At 39.7% G+C, this 14,642-nt stretch overlaps 1 pseudogene; it reads left to right on the top strand.

Annotated features, from left to right (window-relative positions):
* The first annotated feature begins 4,577 nt into the window (after positions 1–4,577).
* On the top strand, positions 4,578–9,326 carry LOC110741368 (annotated as a pseudogene).
* The last annotated feature ends 5,316 nt before the right edge of the window (positions 9,327–14,642 follow it).

Below are 14,642 nucleotides of genomic sequence, written 5' to 3'. Positions count from 1 at the left end.
ATCTCGGTTTTGGACCCAGGAGCCCAACTCTGGAGCCTGTACTTATGTTTACTTTACTCTGCTGAATCTCACTGATGTGGATCCCCTACATGCACGGTGGAAGTGTTTGAGTCACCTTAGTAAGGTTCCCTCCTTCTCTGTTTATCACTATTTCCCAAGTCCCTGGGAGATGTTGCACACGGGCTGTGTTCCCTTGGATTCTGCTCCAGAAGCGCAGGTCTGCCACTGCATATTCTAGGCCACTAACTATTATCACAACAATGCTGTACAACAAACAACCCCAAAACTCAGTGGCTTCAAATAATGAGCAAAAATTTGATTCACGAGTCCACAGATCTGTTGACATGTTCTTTCTGTCTTAGCAGGGATTGCTTTGTCTCTGGGCTTGGCTGGTTCTTAGCTAATCTACGTTGACCGGGACAAGTAGGGCCACTTGATTCTGGTCCACATGTCTCTCATCCTCCAGCAGGCTAGCACGGGCACCTGCACTTGGTAATGGCAGACGAACAAAAGTAGACAAGCTCAATTGTGCAGACACTTTTCAAGTCTCTGTTTAAATCACATTTGCTAGCATCCCATTGGTGAAGACAAGTCCCATAGCTGACCCTGAGCCAGATTGGTAGAATATGCACAATTACATGGTATCAGGCATGAATACGGGAAGGGATAAAGAACTGCGACCACTAATGTGTTCAACCTACCACACTCATCACTGATTTTCATTCTTCTCAAAAAATACGAGAATAAAATTAAATTTCAAAATAAGAAATCATTGAAATAAAGCTGCCAAGATTCTATAAATTAAAACTGTGCTCTGAGACATGGTAATGAAGAAACCCAAATAAGGGGCAATATACACAAATGGTTTCTTTATAAAAGGAAAACAGCAGCATTCCGCTGTATCAGTAGGAAATGAAACTGAGAATTCAGAACTCAGCCTGCTGATGTGCCAGGGAGGCCCCACATTCTAGTGGCAAAGTGGCAGTCAGCAGGGTAGCCATTGTGTGGGCCTAGTGTCTGAGCAATAATGTTAGCACAGAAGTCACATCAGAGCAGGCCGCCAGCAAAACTGACTCAGTTAGCAACTTCTTAGCATATCAATGTCTCATTTTGTGTCTCTGGCAAAAACCTCAAATATTGGATTGCCTGATTCAAAATTGGCCCCTAGGCAACCTCAGTTTTTCCAGGAGAGTACAGTGAATATCTGTTTATTCCCATTCCTGGAAAGCAGGAACTGTCATTTTCTGGGCTCACACAGCCTGCACACATAGCCTGGTCATAATTTTTTCTCTGAGAAATGGGGGAGCCCTGTTAAGACAGCCGAGCTGGTCTCTAGACCATGAATCTCTCTAGCGATCCATGGCCCATTGCTTCTACTGCATGAATCACTGGATATATCAACCTCCCTGAGATGGTAAAGGTCAAGACCTGTGGATAAATGTTGAAAAATCAGAAAAGCCTCAGTAGACAGTAAAATTTACCAAAACCAAAACCAAAACACCAAATAAAAAAAATGAGCCAATATTCTGGAGTACTCTGCTTTTCATTACAGGGACATCATGATGTTTATAATGGCAGCTCATTGCCTTAAAATAGGACTTCAGTGGAGGAACAGGTGATTCAGGGATCCCTGGGCCCCTTCCCAGAGTGTGTCAGAGTTGGGAGGAATCTTTTCAATCCTTTGAATCTGTTTTGAGCATTTGCCATATACCAGGTGCTTCATAAACAATATCTCACTTAACTCCTAAAGAATCCCCTATAAATTAGAGCTGTATACATCCCCATTTTACATATAAGGAAACTGAGGCACAAAGCTTCTGTGAAGAAAGTTGCCCAAGTCATACTCCAGAACTGGCTCTCTGAGACATGACTCTGTGAAGCTACCCATTTAGGGGTGCCCTTCAGACACCACCAAGCCCAGTGACCTTTAAATTAGGGGGCTTATCCACAGGGGATACAATTTGCAAGGTAGAGTCACCACACACAGTTTTTTAAGATACTCCATTTCTAGATTCTCAGCTTCCGTGTGTACAATTTCCTAAAACTTACCTGCCTGAGGCCAGGTGCGGTGGCTCATGCCTATAAACCCGCACTTTGGGACGGCGACGCAAGCAGATCACCTGAGCTTAGGAGTTCAAGACCAACCCGGCCAACATTGTGAAACCCTGTCTCTACTAAAAATACAAAAATTAGCCGGGTGTGATCTTATATCACTTAGAATGGCAATTTTTTTTTTTTTTTTTTTTGAGACGGAGTCTCGCTCTGTCGCCCAGGCTGGAGTGCAGTGGCATGATCTCAGCTCACTGCAAGCTCCGCCTCCCGGGTTCACGCCATTCTCCTGCCTCAGCCTCCTGAGTAGCTGGGACTACAGGCACCTGCCACCACGCCCGGCTAATTTTTTGTAGTTTTAGCAGAGACAGGGTTTCACTGTGTTAGCCAGGATGGTCTTGATCTCTGACCTCGTGATCCGCCCGTCTTGGCCTCCCAAAGTGCTGGGATTACAGGTGTAAGCCACCGCATCCGGCCTAGAATGGCAATTATTAAAAAGTCAGGAAACAACAGATGCTGGAGAGGTTGTGGAGAAATAAGAATGCTTTTACACTGTTGGTGGGAGTGTAAATTCGTTCAACCATTGTGGAAGACAGTGTGGTGATTCCTCAAGGATCTAGAACCAGAAATACCATCTGACCCAGCAATCCCATTACTGGGTATACACCCAAAGGATTATAAATCATTTTACTATAAAGACATATGCACATGTATGTTTACTGCAGCACTATTTACAATAGCAAGGACTTGGAACCAACCCAATGTCCATCAATGATAGACTGGATAAAGAAAATGTGGCACATATATGCCATGGAATACTATGCAGCCATAAAAAATGATGAGTTCATGTCCTTTGCAGGAACATGAAGCTGGAAGCCATCAGTCTCAGCAAGGTAACACAAGAAGAGAAAACCAAACACTGCATGTTCTCACTCATAAGTGGGAGTTGAACAATGAGAACACATGGACACAGGGAGGGGAACATTACACATTGGGACCTGTGAGGGGGTGGGGGGCTAGGGGAGGGGAAGCATTAGGACAAATACCTAATGCATGCGGGGCTTAAAACCTAGATGATGGGTTGATAGGTGCAGCAAACCACCATGGCATATGTATACTTATGTAGCAAACCTGCACGTTCTGCACATGTATCCCAGAACTTAAAGTAAGAAGAAAAAAAAAAAAAAAAATGGCGGGGTATGGTGTCACGTGCCTGTAATCCCAGCTACTCAGGAAGCTGAGGCAGGAGAATTGCTTGAACCCAGGAGGCAGAGGATGCAGTGAACCAATATCGTGCCATTGCACTCCAGCCTGGGTGATAGAGCAAGACTGTGTCTCAAAACACAAACACAAACACACACACACACACACACACATACACACACAGACATGCAAAACAACAACAACAACAACAACAACAAAAACTGACCTACCTGATAACTCCCATGAGAAGATGTGAACCTGGATTTCCTTTCTCACTTTCCCTTTCTCAGCTACCCTTCTCCCCTTTGAAACAGTAAAGGTGTATCTCTCATCCATCCCAAACCTTACCACGAGACATTGCCTGGAGAGGAAAAAAACCTGAGTTGGGGGTAGAGGGAGAGAGAGCACCAAACAGAGGGCTAAGGGCAAATGTTGGAAAGTAAACGTTCTTTTAATCAAGACTCCCCAGACCCTTCCCCAGTCATATCAGTGAGAGATGAATTCCCATTAATTTTACTTTTTCTGTTTAACAATTATCTAAATTTTAATCAGTTGTATCCCAAAATTTACAGCATTGATATCTCAATTCAGAAAAATGTTTAACCCTTAAAGCCTTATTATCCCAGGAAATACAAAAATTCTGAAATTTTTGCCTATAAACATGTTTTTGATTTAGATACTATGACATGATGATCCATATGAGACTTAGCAGCGGGAAAAAATACGACATTCCTATAAAATTCTATGGGGGAAGTAGAATGGAAATAATGATTTAAAGGAGAAAGAGGAACATTGTAAAATTTCTAACTGTTAAAGGAGAGTGTGTTCATCAATTTTTCAATGGATGATGGTGAGTATAAAATTACTGTGATATTTAAATTCCATGGGATATATTTAAAGGAGTGATGTTAGCAGTTTAATTTTAAACATTAATATTTACAATACACAGGATGTTACACCCTTTACAACTATTTAAAACCATGATGAAAAATTTTAAAAATAATTGATTATGTATTTTTTCAGAATGCATTTGGTGGCACATGAGCAAAAAACTGTGCAAAAGCCTCTGGTTTTGTCCAACTGCTTTTTTTTTTTTTTTTTTCGGATGGAGTCTCACTCTGTCACCCGGGCTGGAGTGCAGTGGCATGATCTCAGCTCACTGCAACCCCCACCTCCCTGGTTCAAGTGATTCTCCTGCCTCAGCCTCCTGAGTAGCTGGGACTACAGGTGTGTGTCTCCACACCCAGCTAATTTTTGTAGTTTTAGTAGAGATGGGGTTTCACCATGTTGACCAGGCTGGTCTCGAACTCCTGAGCTCAGGTGATCTGCCCACCTCGGCCTCTCAGAGTGCTGGGTTATAGGCATGAGCCACCACACCTGACCCAGCTGCTCTTTTTACAGATGAGCAATTTTAAAGTTGGAGAGAAGAAATAACTTACTCAAGGCTGTATGGCAAAATAGTACCTGAGCTAAAACCAAAGCTGGTCTCAGGATACCCTCACAGGCCCTCTTCTTTTTCTTTTTTTCTTTTTTTTCCAAATGCTAGCTTGCTGTATCAGCCTGAGTCTAGAAGGTCCCAGCACTCAAATGGGATGAAAGGCTTGCAAGTTCATCAAGTGTTTATTTACAGACCTGAGAGCAGGACTAGGGCAAAGCAACAGAGGTGGATCAAGCACCAGGGACTAGCAACAATGCAAAGCCATTTCCACCCCTGGGCCAGAACAGGTAGAGGGAAAGAGCCCTTACCTGGACCTGATGAGACCTGTAGCTATAGGAGAAGGTCCCCAACAGGACCTGTGTCTTTAAGGGAGGCACCAGGGCACTGCCAAACCACAGCTAGCTGCAAGAGAGCTAGGGGAGCAAATCCACCAACCTCTCTCTCCTCCTATGCTCTTTTCCTGCTGGTACCTCCATTGGTCAAATCAATCAGAAGCCAAAGGGCAGGGGAGCTAATTGTTACAGTCCTTAGAGGTCACCTCTTTGGGCACAGAGTAAGGCAGAGAAGGGCAGAGAGTCTAGAGGGGCAACCAGAGAATGTCCACCACACATTCCATTTTGAACTTGCCATTTGTACTTAAACAAAAAGAATAAGTTTCCCAGTCAAAAACAAAATCGCAGCAAAACAAAGAAATCTGCCCTCAGAAGAATCAGAAAGCCCATATTTATGAAGCAGGAGGAATTTCAGAGCAGTTTGGAAGGATTTTTATTTTTCACTTTGTAACTACGATATACAGATATCTACTTATTTTAATACTATAATATTTTGTCATCTCCTTTCATTGAAAACTGATCTTCAATTTTGCAAAAATTGCCTGATTAAATCCTCACTCATGAATGCTTCAATAGGCTGCTACAAACTACAACTAAAACCCAGGAGTTGAGGGAAAGTCCCTGAGAAAAAGCAATGTTAATGGACACTTTGAACAGAAATATATTACCAAAGAGAATAATGTAAATTATTAAAGCCATATACTAAAGACAGATTAATCCAGCTAGAATTAGATTGAAAGAATGTATGCAATTGCCATAATCAAAAATGCTTTCACACTTAAATCACTTTTCTAGACAACCTGTGTTCATGTTATAGAAAGAGCAGCACCCTCTAGGGGCAGGGAGTGCCAATGGTCTATTGCCCTTTGACTTGTGCTTTTTCCTCATACCAGTAAGTGCATGATGGAGGTGGGGTGGAGGAGGGAGGAGGAGTATTTTTATCCCCAGTGCTCTTCCAAAAGAAGGCAAGTGGGTGATGCACAAAGACCCTCAGCTGGGAAATGGAAGACCCAGGTTCCTATTCTGATATGGTTGTTGATTCGTTTTACATTCTTGGTTAATGTTCTTTTCTCCAAACTCAAGTTTTCTCTTTGTAAATATTTATCTCCAGTATCTCTTATACTTCAATTGCTTCAGCTCTAAAACTAGAAAAAACAAGAACAAAAATGTTATGGAGTTGTCTTGGGTACTAGGTAATACTTGTGAAAAACACTTTGTAAATTGTCAGATGCTAAAGCAACATAAGGGAGGCCACATGGCACAATAAGAACACATGACCAGGGATAGTTAACTTGCATATAAAATTATAGCTTGAAATTTCAGACTTCTGGCTATGGTCTAGTAAGGAGACCAGCAATATTTTCCCAAAAAAATACCCATAAAGCTGAACAAAATTGATAAAACAACTCTTTTACTCCTCTTGAAATCAACTAAAGGCACAAAATAATTCCAGAAGCATTTAGTTTGAAAAACTATTGAACTTTGGGTAAGAACAGTGGAAGTGTGGTGTCTTTACCTGGGGCTGATCCTAACTTCTACCTTCTTCCCAGCTTAGTTGGTGCTGAGATTCTGCCAGGACATGGCAGGGCCATGAGGACAGACAGCTACACTTACTCCATTTGGAGCAACAGATACCCATATCCAGCAGCACTGGTGAAAGTGATTATCCTGGCATCAAGTGAGGAGGGAGGGCCAATGGCTCTACTTGTCTGATATTACAGTCATGGTTAAGGCAAGCATATTTCTGGCTGAGGGTGCACATATGAGCAGCAGAGACCAAAGACAGTACAAACAATATACACAATTCTGGCTGACCCTGAGGCTGGACACATGTGCATAGGAGACCCAGAAGGGCCTAGCTGAAATTAAAATGCTGGAGTAGACTTAACAATGGCCTAAACTTTGAATCTATTCCCTTACCCACACACAAATTTCAGCACAAGACAAAATCCTTACTTGCTTGAGGCACTTCAGCACAACCTATGTCCAATCATTGGCTGACTAGTGGGCTACACAGACACAGGGATGAGCCTTAAGAAGTCAGTCTTAAAGACAAAAACAAGAATTAAAAAAAAAAAATCTGGGCAGAGATATCAGCAGCTCCATATCACTAGGGAGATAGATTTAACTCAGGTAGGTTACTAAACAATGAACAAATTTTAAAAAGAACAAACCTTCAGGGTGGAAATACAGAATCTAGAGTTGCTACAATATAAAACTAGAATCTTCAGTTTTCAAAAACACCACCAACAAAAATGAGACATGCAAAGAAAGAAAATATGACTCAGGGTAAAGAAAAAGGGGAAATGACAGAAACTCCCTATGAGTGATTCTAGGTATTTGATTTATCAGACAGACATCAAAGCAGCTATTTAAATATGTTCAAAGGGCTAAAAAAAAAATCACATTTAAAAAATTAAAGGAAAGTATGGAAACATTGAATCAACAAATAGAGAATCTCAATAAACAGATAGGAATTATTGAAAAGAACCAAAGAGAAATTCTGGAGTTGAAGGTATAATAACTGAAATGAGAAATTCACCTAGAGGACTTTAACAGAGGATTCAAGATGGCAAAAGAATCCATCAGTGAACTTGAAGATAAAAATTGAAGAAAAATGAATAGAGCCTTAAAGACTTTTGGGACATCAAGTATATAAACACACATACAGTGGGAGTCCCAGAATGAGAGGAGAGAAGAAAAAGGAAGAAAAACTTTGAAGAAATAATGGTAGAAGGGCGGCCGGCCGGCGTGGCTGGGCGCGGTCAGGCTGCGGATCCGGCCCTGGCCTGCGCGCTGTGCAGCCGCCTGCTCTCCTTCCTGCTACAGATGTACGCCTGCCGCGCCGACGCCTTCCACCGTGGCATCTGCCTCTTCTACTGCCGTGAGCCGCCGTGCTGTGCCGGCCTGCGAGTTTTTAGGAGTCAGCTACCCAGGAAAAATGATTTTTACTCATATGAGCTACCTTCTGAGAATCCTTCCCCAGAAACAGGACAATCAGTGTGTCTCCAACTTAAGTCTAGTGCTGGTCTCTGCAGGGTTTGTGGCTGTTTAGGCCCCAAAACATACTCCAGATGCCACAGAGCGTATTACTGCAGCAAGGAGCATCAGAGCCTAGACCAGAAATTGAGATATAAACAGGCTTGTACACAATCAGATCATTTGGACCATATAATTCCAGACCACGACTTCCTTTTTCCAGAATTTGCAATTGTAATAGAAGCAAAAGATGAGATTACACCTGAAGTTGTAGAAAAGGAAGATTACTCGGAGATTATAAGGAGCATGGGTGATGCACTTGACGAAGAACTGGATTCCACGGCAAAACATGAATCCAGGGAAGACAACATTTTTCAGAAGTTCAAAACTCAGATAGCTTTTGAACCGGAACAGATTCTCAGATATGGCAGAGGTATTGCCCCCATCTGGATTTCAGGTGAAAATATTCCTCAAGAAAAGGATATTCCAGAGAATATCCTTTGTGATGCCAAGAGAATGTTTGAATTCCAGGTTATGCCTCAGCTCCTAAAGTACCTGAAGGCTGGCAGACTGGGCAAGAGCATTGACTGGGGCATCCTGGCTGTCTTAACCTGGGCTGAGAGCTGCAGCTTGGGTACTGGCTCTACAGAATAATTTGTGTGGAAGCAGGATGTAACAGATACACTGTAAAGGCATCTTAAAGCCTTAAAAAACGTTAATAATCTTTTATACCTTGCAATTCAATTTCTGGGACTTCATCCTAAGGAAACACTTACACCAAAAATAGAGGTGCAGAGATGTTGAAGCATTGCTTACAGTGTCTACATATTAGTGAAGCAAAAGTATCCAGTGACAAGGAATTAAATAAATTTTGGTACATCCGCAGTGGAAGTCCACACAGTCTTAATTACACACACCTATATTGACAGCCGAGATACCATTATAGGTGGTATTCACGGTATGACCCTATTCTTGTAAAAATATTTGTATATGTATATGTGCATAGAAATAAATCTGCAAAGATGAGAAAAAAGAAATAATGATAGAAAACTGCAACTTCGAGAAAAAAAAATTAAGATAGCACAGAGGCACAACAAACTTCAAGTAAGATAAATACAAAAAGATCCACACCTAAACATATCATAGTCAAAGTGTTCAAAGACAAAGAAAATCTTAAAAGCAGAAAGAGAAAAATGATTCACTATGTACAGGAAAGTACAGCACTTTTAATTCCTGATTTTTCATCTAAAATAATGAAGACCAATAGGACATATTAAAAATACTGGGAAAAAAGGCCGGGCACGGTGGCTAACACCTATAATCCCAGCACTATGGGAGGCCACGGCCGGCAGATCGCAAGGTCAGGAGTTCCACACCAGCCTGACCAACATGGGGAAACCCTGTCTCCACTAAAACTACAAAAATTAGCCGGGCATGGTGGTGCACACCTGTAATTCCAGCTACTCAGGAGGCTGAGGCAGGAGAATCACTTGAACCCGGGAGGCGGAGGTTGCAGTGAGCTGAGATCATGCCACTGCACTCCAGTCTGGGCAACAGAGTGAGGCTCTGTCTAAAAAAAACAAAAAACAAAACAAACAAACAAAAAAAACTGAGAAAAAAATAACTACTAAAGTATTCTATATTAAGCAAAACTGTCCTTCATAAATGAAAGCTAAATAAAGCTATTCCCAGATAAATAATAAATAGGCTGAGAGAATTTGTGGCTAGAAGATCTGCTTTACAAGATACTATAAACAGTCCTTTGGGCCAAAAGGAATTGACACCAGGTTGTAATTTTAATCCACAGGAAAAAATGAAAACTACCAGGAATAGTAAATACATAAGTTAATTTAAGAGAGTCTTATATTAACCTGTAAATGCTATAAGAAAATATAGCACCATATGGCACTCACACTATATATTTTTGTTTCATTCTCTTACCTTCTTAAAAAGATAAAAGATGTCATAAAACAATAATATTAACATTGTATTATTAGGTTTATAACCTGATAATATAGATGTGTGTATATAAAATGTATATACGTGTATATATAAAATGTATATATGTGTGTATATATAAGTATGTGTGTATGTGAATGTCTGTGTGTGTGCGTATATATATACACACACACATACACATACATATCAGCACAAAGGAGGAAAAGAAGGAATGGGGCTATACAGAAGCAAAGTTTCTATATTTTACTAGAATGGAGTTAGTATTATGAAGTACATAGTGGTGAGTTAACATGCATATTATAATCCTAGAGCTACCAGCAAGAAAATAACTAAGGAATATGTAGGTGTTAAATGGTATACAAAAATATTTATTACAAAATGAGTAAGTAAAGAAGAAACAGAATAAAAAGATAGAAGATATATAGAAAAAATATGAAATGGCAAATATAAATCCAACCTATCAACAATTACATTAAAAGTGAATGGTCTAATTATCCCAATCAAAAGGAAGAGATGGTCAGATTCTATTTTTAAAAAAGCACAATTCAACTACATGCTCTGTATAAAAGACACACCTTAGATTCAAAGACACAGATAATTTAAAATATAGAGGATAGAAAACAGATATGCTGGCAGGGCGCAGTGGCTCACGCCTATAATCCCAGAACTTTGGGAGGCTGAGGTGGGCGGACCACCTGAGGTCAGGAGTTTGAGACCAGCATGACCAACATGGAGAAACCCCGTCTCTATAAAAATATAAAAATTAGCCAGGCATGGTGGTGCATGCCTGTAATCCCATCTACTTGGGAGATGGAGGCAGGAAAACCGCTGGAACCCCGGAGGCGGAGGTTATAGTGAGCCAAGATCACGCCACTGCACTCCAGCCTGGGCAACAGAGTGAGACTTCATCTAAGAAGAAAAGAAAAGAAAAAAGATATGCCCTGCAAGCAGTGACCAAAAGAGAGCTAGAGTGGCCATAATAACATCACAAAAATAGACTTTGAGACAAGAAATAAGCTGAGCATCGTGGCATGCACCCGTAGTCCTAGCTACTCATGAGGCTGAGGCAGAAGAATCACTCGGGCCCAGGAGTTTGAGGTTACAGTAAGCTATGACCATGCCACTGCACTCCAGCCTGGGCAACAGCGAAACCTTGTGTCTAACAACAACAACAACAAGAAGAAGAAGAAGAAGAAGAAGAAGAAATAGTACTACAGACAAAGAGGGATATTTCATAATAATATAAGAGTAAATACACAAGGGAAATATAACACTTATATGTGTACCTTATAACACGGGCTCAAAAATGCATGAAATAAAAACTAAGAATTGAAAAGAAAAACACAATTCAATAACAATAACTGGAGAATACATACCGTGCAAGCTCCAGCCTACACACTTGGGAACCCTCACTGCATCCCCATCTTTTAATCACACCTTAAAACCCCAACTCAGTCTTCTTTGCTTGCTCTCTTAAGCAGTTTTTTTGGTGAGGGGGTTGGAGCTGGGGTGGGACCACTGTGAGAACCTTTCCTCATCTCTACAGAAAACTTCATTTTGTGAGTAATAAACCTTTTCCTACTCTCTTGGTGTATCTCTTGGTGTATTACGGCATCATCGGACTCAATCCCCAAACCAAAGTTTGGGTGGCAGGCCCATGCCACATCTGTGAGGTGACTACAGTTGGAGCTGTGAGTACAATGTCTAGATAATGACCATCACTAGGGTTTTTTCTTCTCTTGCTTTGGCTTACCACCGACTCAGCTGTCTGCCATGTTGAGCTGCTGCTTGCTGGCTGGTACTCTTTGAGTTATGTTGTTGTCTCCTGGCAAGCTTGCACTTTGAGCTGTGCTTTGTTGTGTTGCTTTGCTGAGTTCTACTGAGCCTCTGTTATGGATTTAATGGACTGAAATCAGAAGTTCCAATAATTTGTGTCTAGAGACAGAAATATGGGATTAGGGATATCCTTAGAGTGGCCCTGGGTTTGCGGGTGTTCACAACAGTAGGAATTACACAGCACTATCAACCAACTTGAAGCAATTAATATCTATAGAACACTCTGCCCAAGAACAGCAGAATTCACATTCTTTTTGAACACACATGAAACATTTTCAAAACAGACCATAGAACAAGTCTCAATAAGGTTAAGAAGATTGAAATCATACAAAATATGTTTTCTATCATAATAGAATTAAATTAGAAATGAACAATAGAGGAAAATTTAGGAAATTAAACATTTCTAAATAACAAATTGGTTAAAGAAGAAATCACAAGGGCAGTTGGAAAATATCTGTAACTTATTGAAAATGAAAGCATAATATACCAAAATTTATCAGATACAGCTAAAAAAGTGCTTAGAGAGAAATTTAATGCTTTGAATGCCTATAACAGGTATGAAATTGAAGGGAATAAGGAGTGCATTACTAAGGCCTCACAGTGATTATATAAATAACCTAAACTTTGACCCTAAAAAACTAAGAAGAGTAAATAAACACCAAACAAGCAGGAAAAAACAACATAACAAAGATCAGATAAAATATTAATAAGATTTAGCTAGATTGACCAAGAACAAAAGAGAGAAGGAACAAATTACTAAAATCAAGAATGAAAGGGGAGCCATTATTAGCGTCTTACCATAAATAAAAAAGGTTATAAAGGAATATTATGAACACTTGGTGTCAGTCATAATGTAATTAAATGAAAATTTTTGCCAAAAGGAGAGGTCAGACCCAGATGACTTCACTGGTGAATTTTATCACATATTAAAGAAGAAAAATATCAATTTTTCACAAACTCTTAAAAAATATAGAAAAGAACACTTCTTAGCCCATTCAATAATAATAATATTATCCTGAAACCAAAACCAGACAGAGATATCACAAGAAAACTACAGACTACTCTTATGAATGTAGATGCAAAACTCCTCAACAAAATACTAGCAAAGTGAATTTAGCAGCATATTCAAAGGATCATACATCATGACCATATCAGCTTTGTCACAAGAACACAAGGTTGGTTCAGCATATGAAAATCAGTTAATGTAATACACCATATTAATAAAATAAAAAGAAAAATACCACATAATCATCTCAATAGACTCAGAAAAAACACTGGACAAAATCCAACAACTAGCATTATTGATAAAATCCCAAGAAATTAGGAAGAGAGAGGCATCTATAAAATAGCCACAGCTACCATCATACTTAATGGTGAAAGAAAGAATGCTTTACTGTTAAGATCAAGAACAAGGGAAGGATATCTGCTTTCATCATTTCTATTTACCATTGTACAGGAAGTTTTCACCAATGCAATAAGGTAAACAAAGTCACGCAAATTGGAAAGGAAAAAGTAAAATTGTCTTTATTCAGAGATGACATGAACCTTTACGTATAAAATGCCTCAAGGAATCCACAGAAAAACTACTAGCAGTGAAAATACAAGAAGAATGTATAAAAATGAATTGTATTTTCATATGTTAACAACACGCAACTCAATTAAATTATTCCATTCACAATAAAACAACAAAAGAATAAAAAACATCCCAGCCTGGTGCAGTGGTATACACCTATAGTATCAGCTACCTGAAAGCCTGAGGTGGTGGGATGATTTGAGCCCAGGAGCTTGAGACCAGCCTGCACAGCATAGGGAGCCCCTGTCTCTATTTAAAACAAACAAACATTTCATTCATAATAAAATAAAATAAAGAATAAACTATATTACATTTAACAAATGAAGTGCCAGACATGTATACTAACAACTGCAGAACATTGCTGGCAGAAATTAAAGAAGATCTAAATAAATTAAAAGACATCCTATGTTCATGGATTGGAAAACTCAGTATTGTCATCATGGCAATTCTCCCAAAATGGATCCATAAACTCATTCTTTTTCTGAGGAATTTGCTTAAAACCTTTGAATCGTCTTCCTTATCTACAAAATGAACACAATAATCTCTTTCTCACGTGGTCATTGTGAGGATTCATTGAGAAAAATATATGTCCAATGATTAGCATGATATCTGGCACAGAGTAAGGGCTGGTTAAACGAGAGGAGAAAGAAAGGGATATCTAGATGTTACTTCCAATGGAAACATGAGCTATTTTAAGAGTTGTCTGCACTTCTGGGTTAAAATCTAATTTCACAGAGCTGATGTTAATTTGTGCAACCAAGTTAAAGTTACACCAACTGGCTTAGAAATTTGTGTCTGAGATAAAGGAATTATTCAAGGACACCGTTTTTGTGACATACATGAAAACTTGAGTTCCATGATGCTGAATTCTTTTCCAGAAATATTCATTTGTTCAACAGCATCTATTTAGCACTTACTGTGTATCAGAAACTGGAAGTATAGCAGTGAAAAAGAAAATTTTCCATCATGGAGCTTACATTCGGAGAGGGAGATAGATGATAAACAGATAAATAAGTATAAAAACAAACATTGTGCCACATGTCAAGTGCTATATAGAAACAGAAAGCAGGGTGAAGACCCAAAGAGACATGAAGTCCTGTTTTGGCCAAAGGGACCAGGTAGATCCTCTCTGAAGGGATGACACTTCATTAAAGACCAGAGAGAAGTGAGGGAACCAAACATGTGATAATAACTCTTTTGCCTTTTTAAAAAGTTATATTCTAAGATTACATAAATTTGGAAGATGTGAGACGACAAATCCCTTTCTGACTGC

The sequence above is a fragment of the Papio anubis genome, chromosome 13 (assembly GCF_008728515.1).
Source record: "Papio anubis isolate 15944 chromosome 13, Panubis1.0, whole genome shotgun sequence".
Taxonomy (NCBI): Eukaryota; Metazoa; Chordata; class Mammalia; order Primates; family Cercopithecidae; genus Papio; species Papio anubis.
This window is presented reverse-complemented; position numbering and strand designations above follow the sequence as displayed.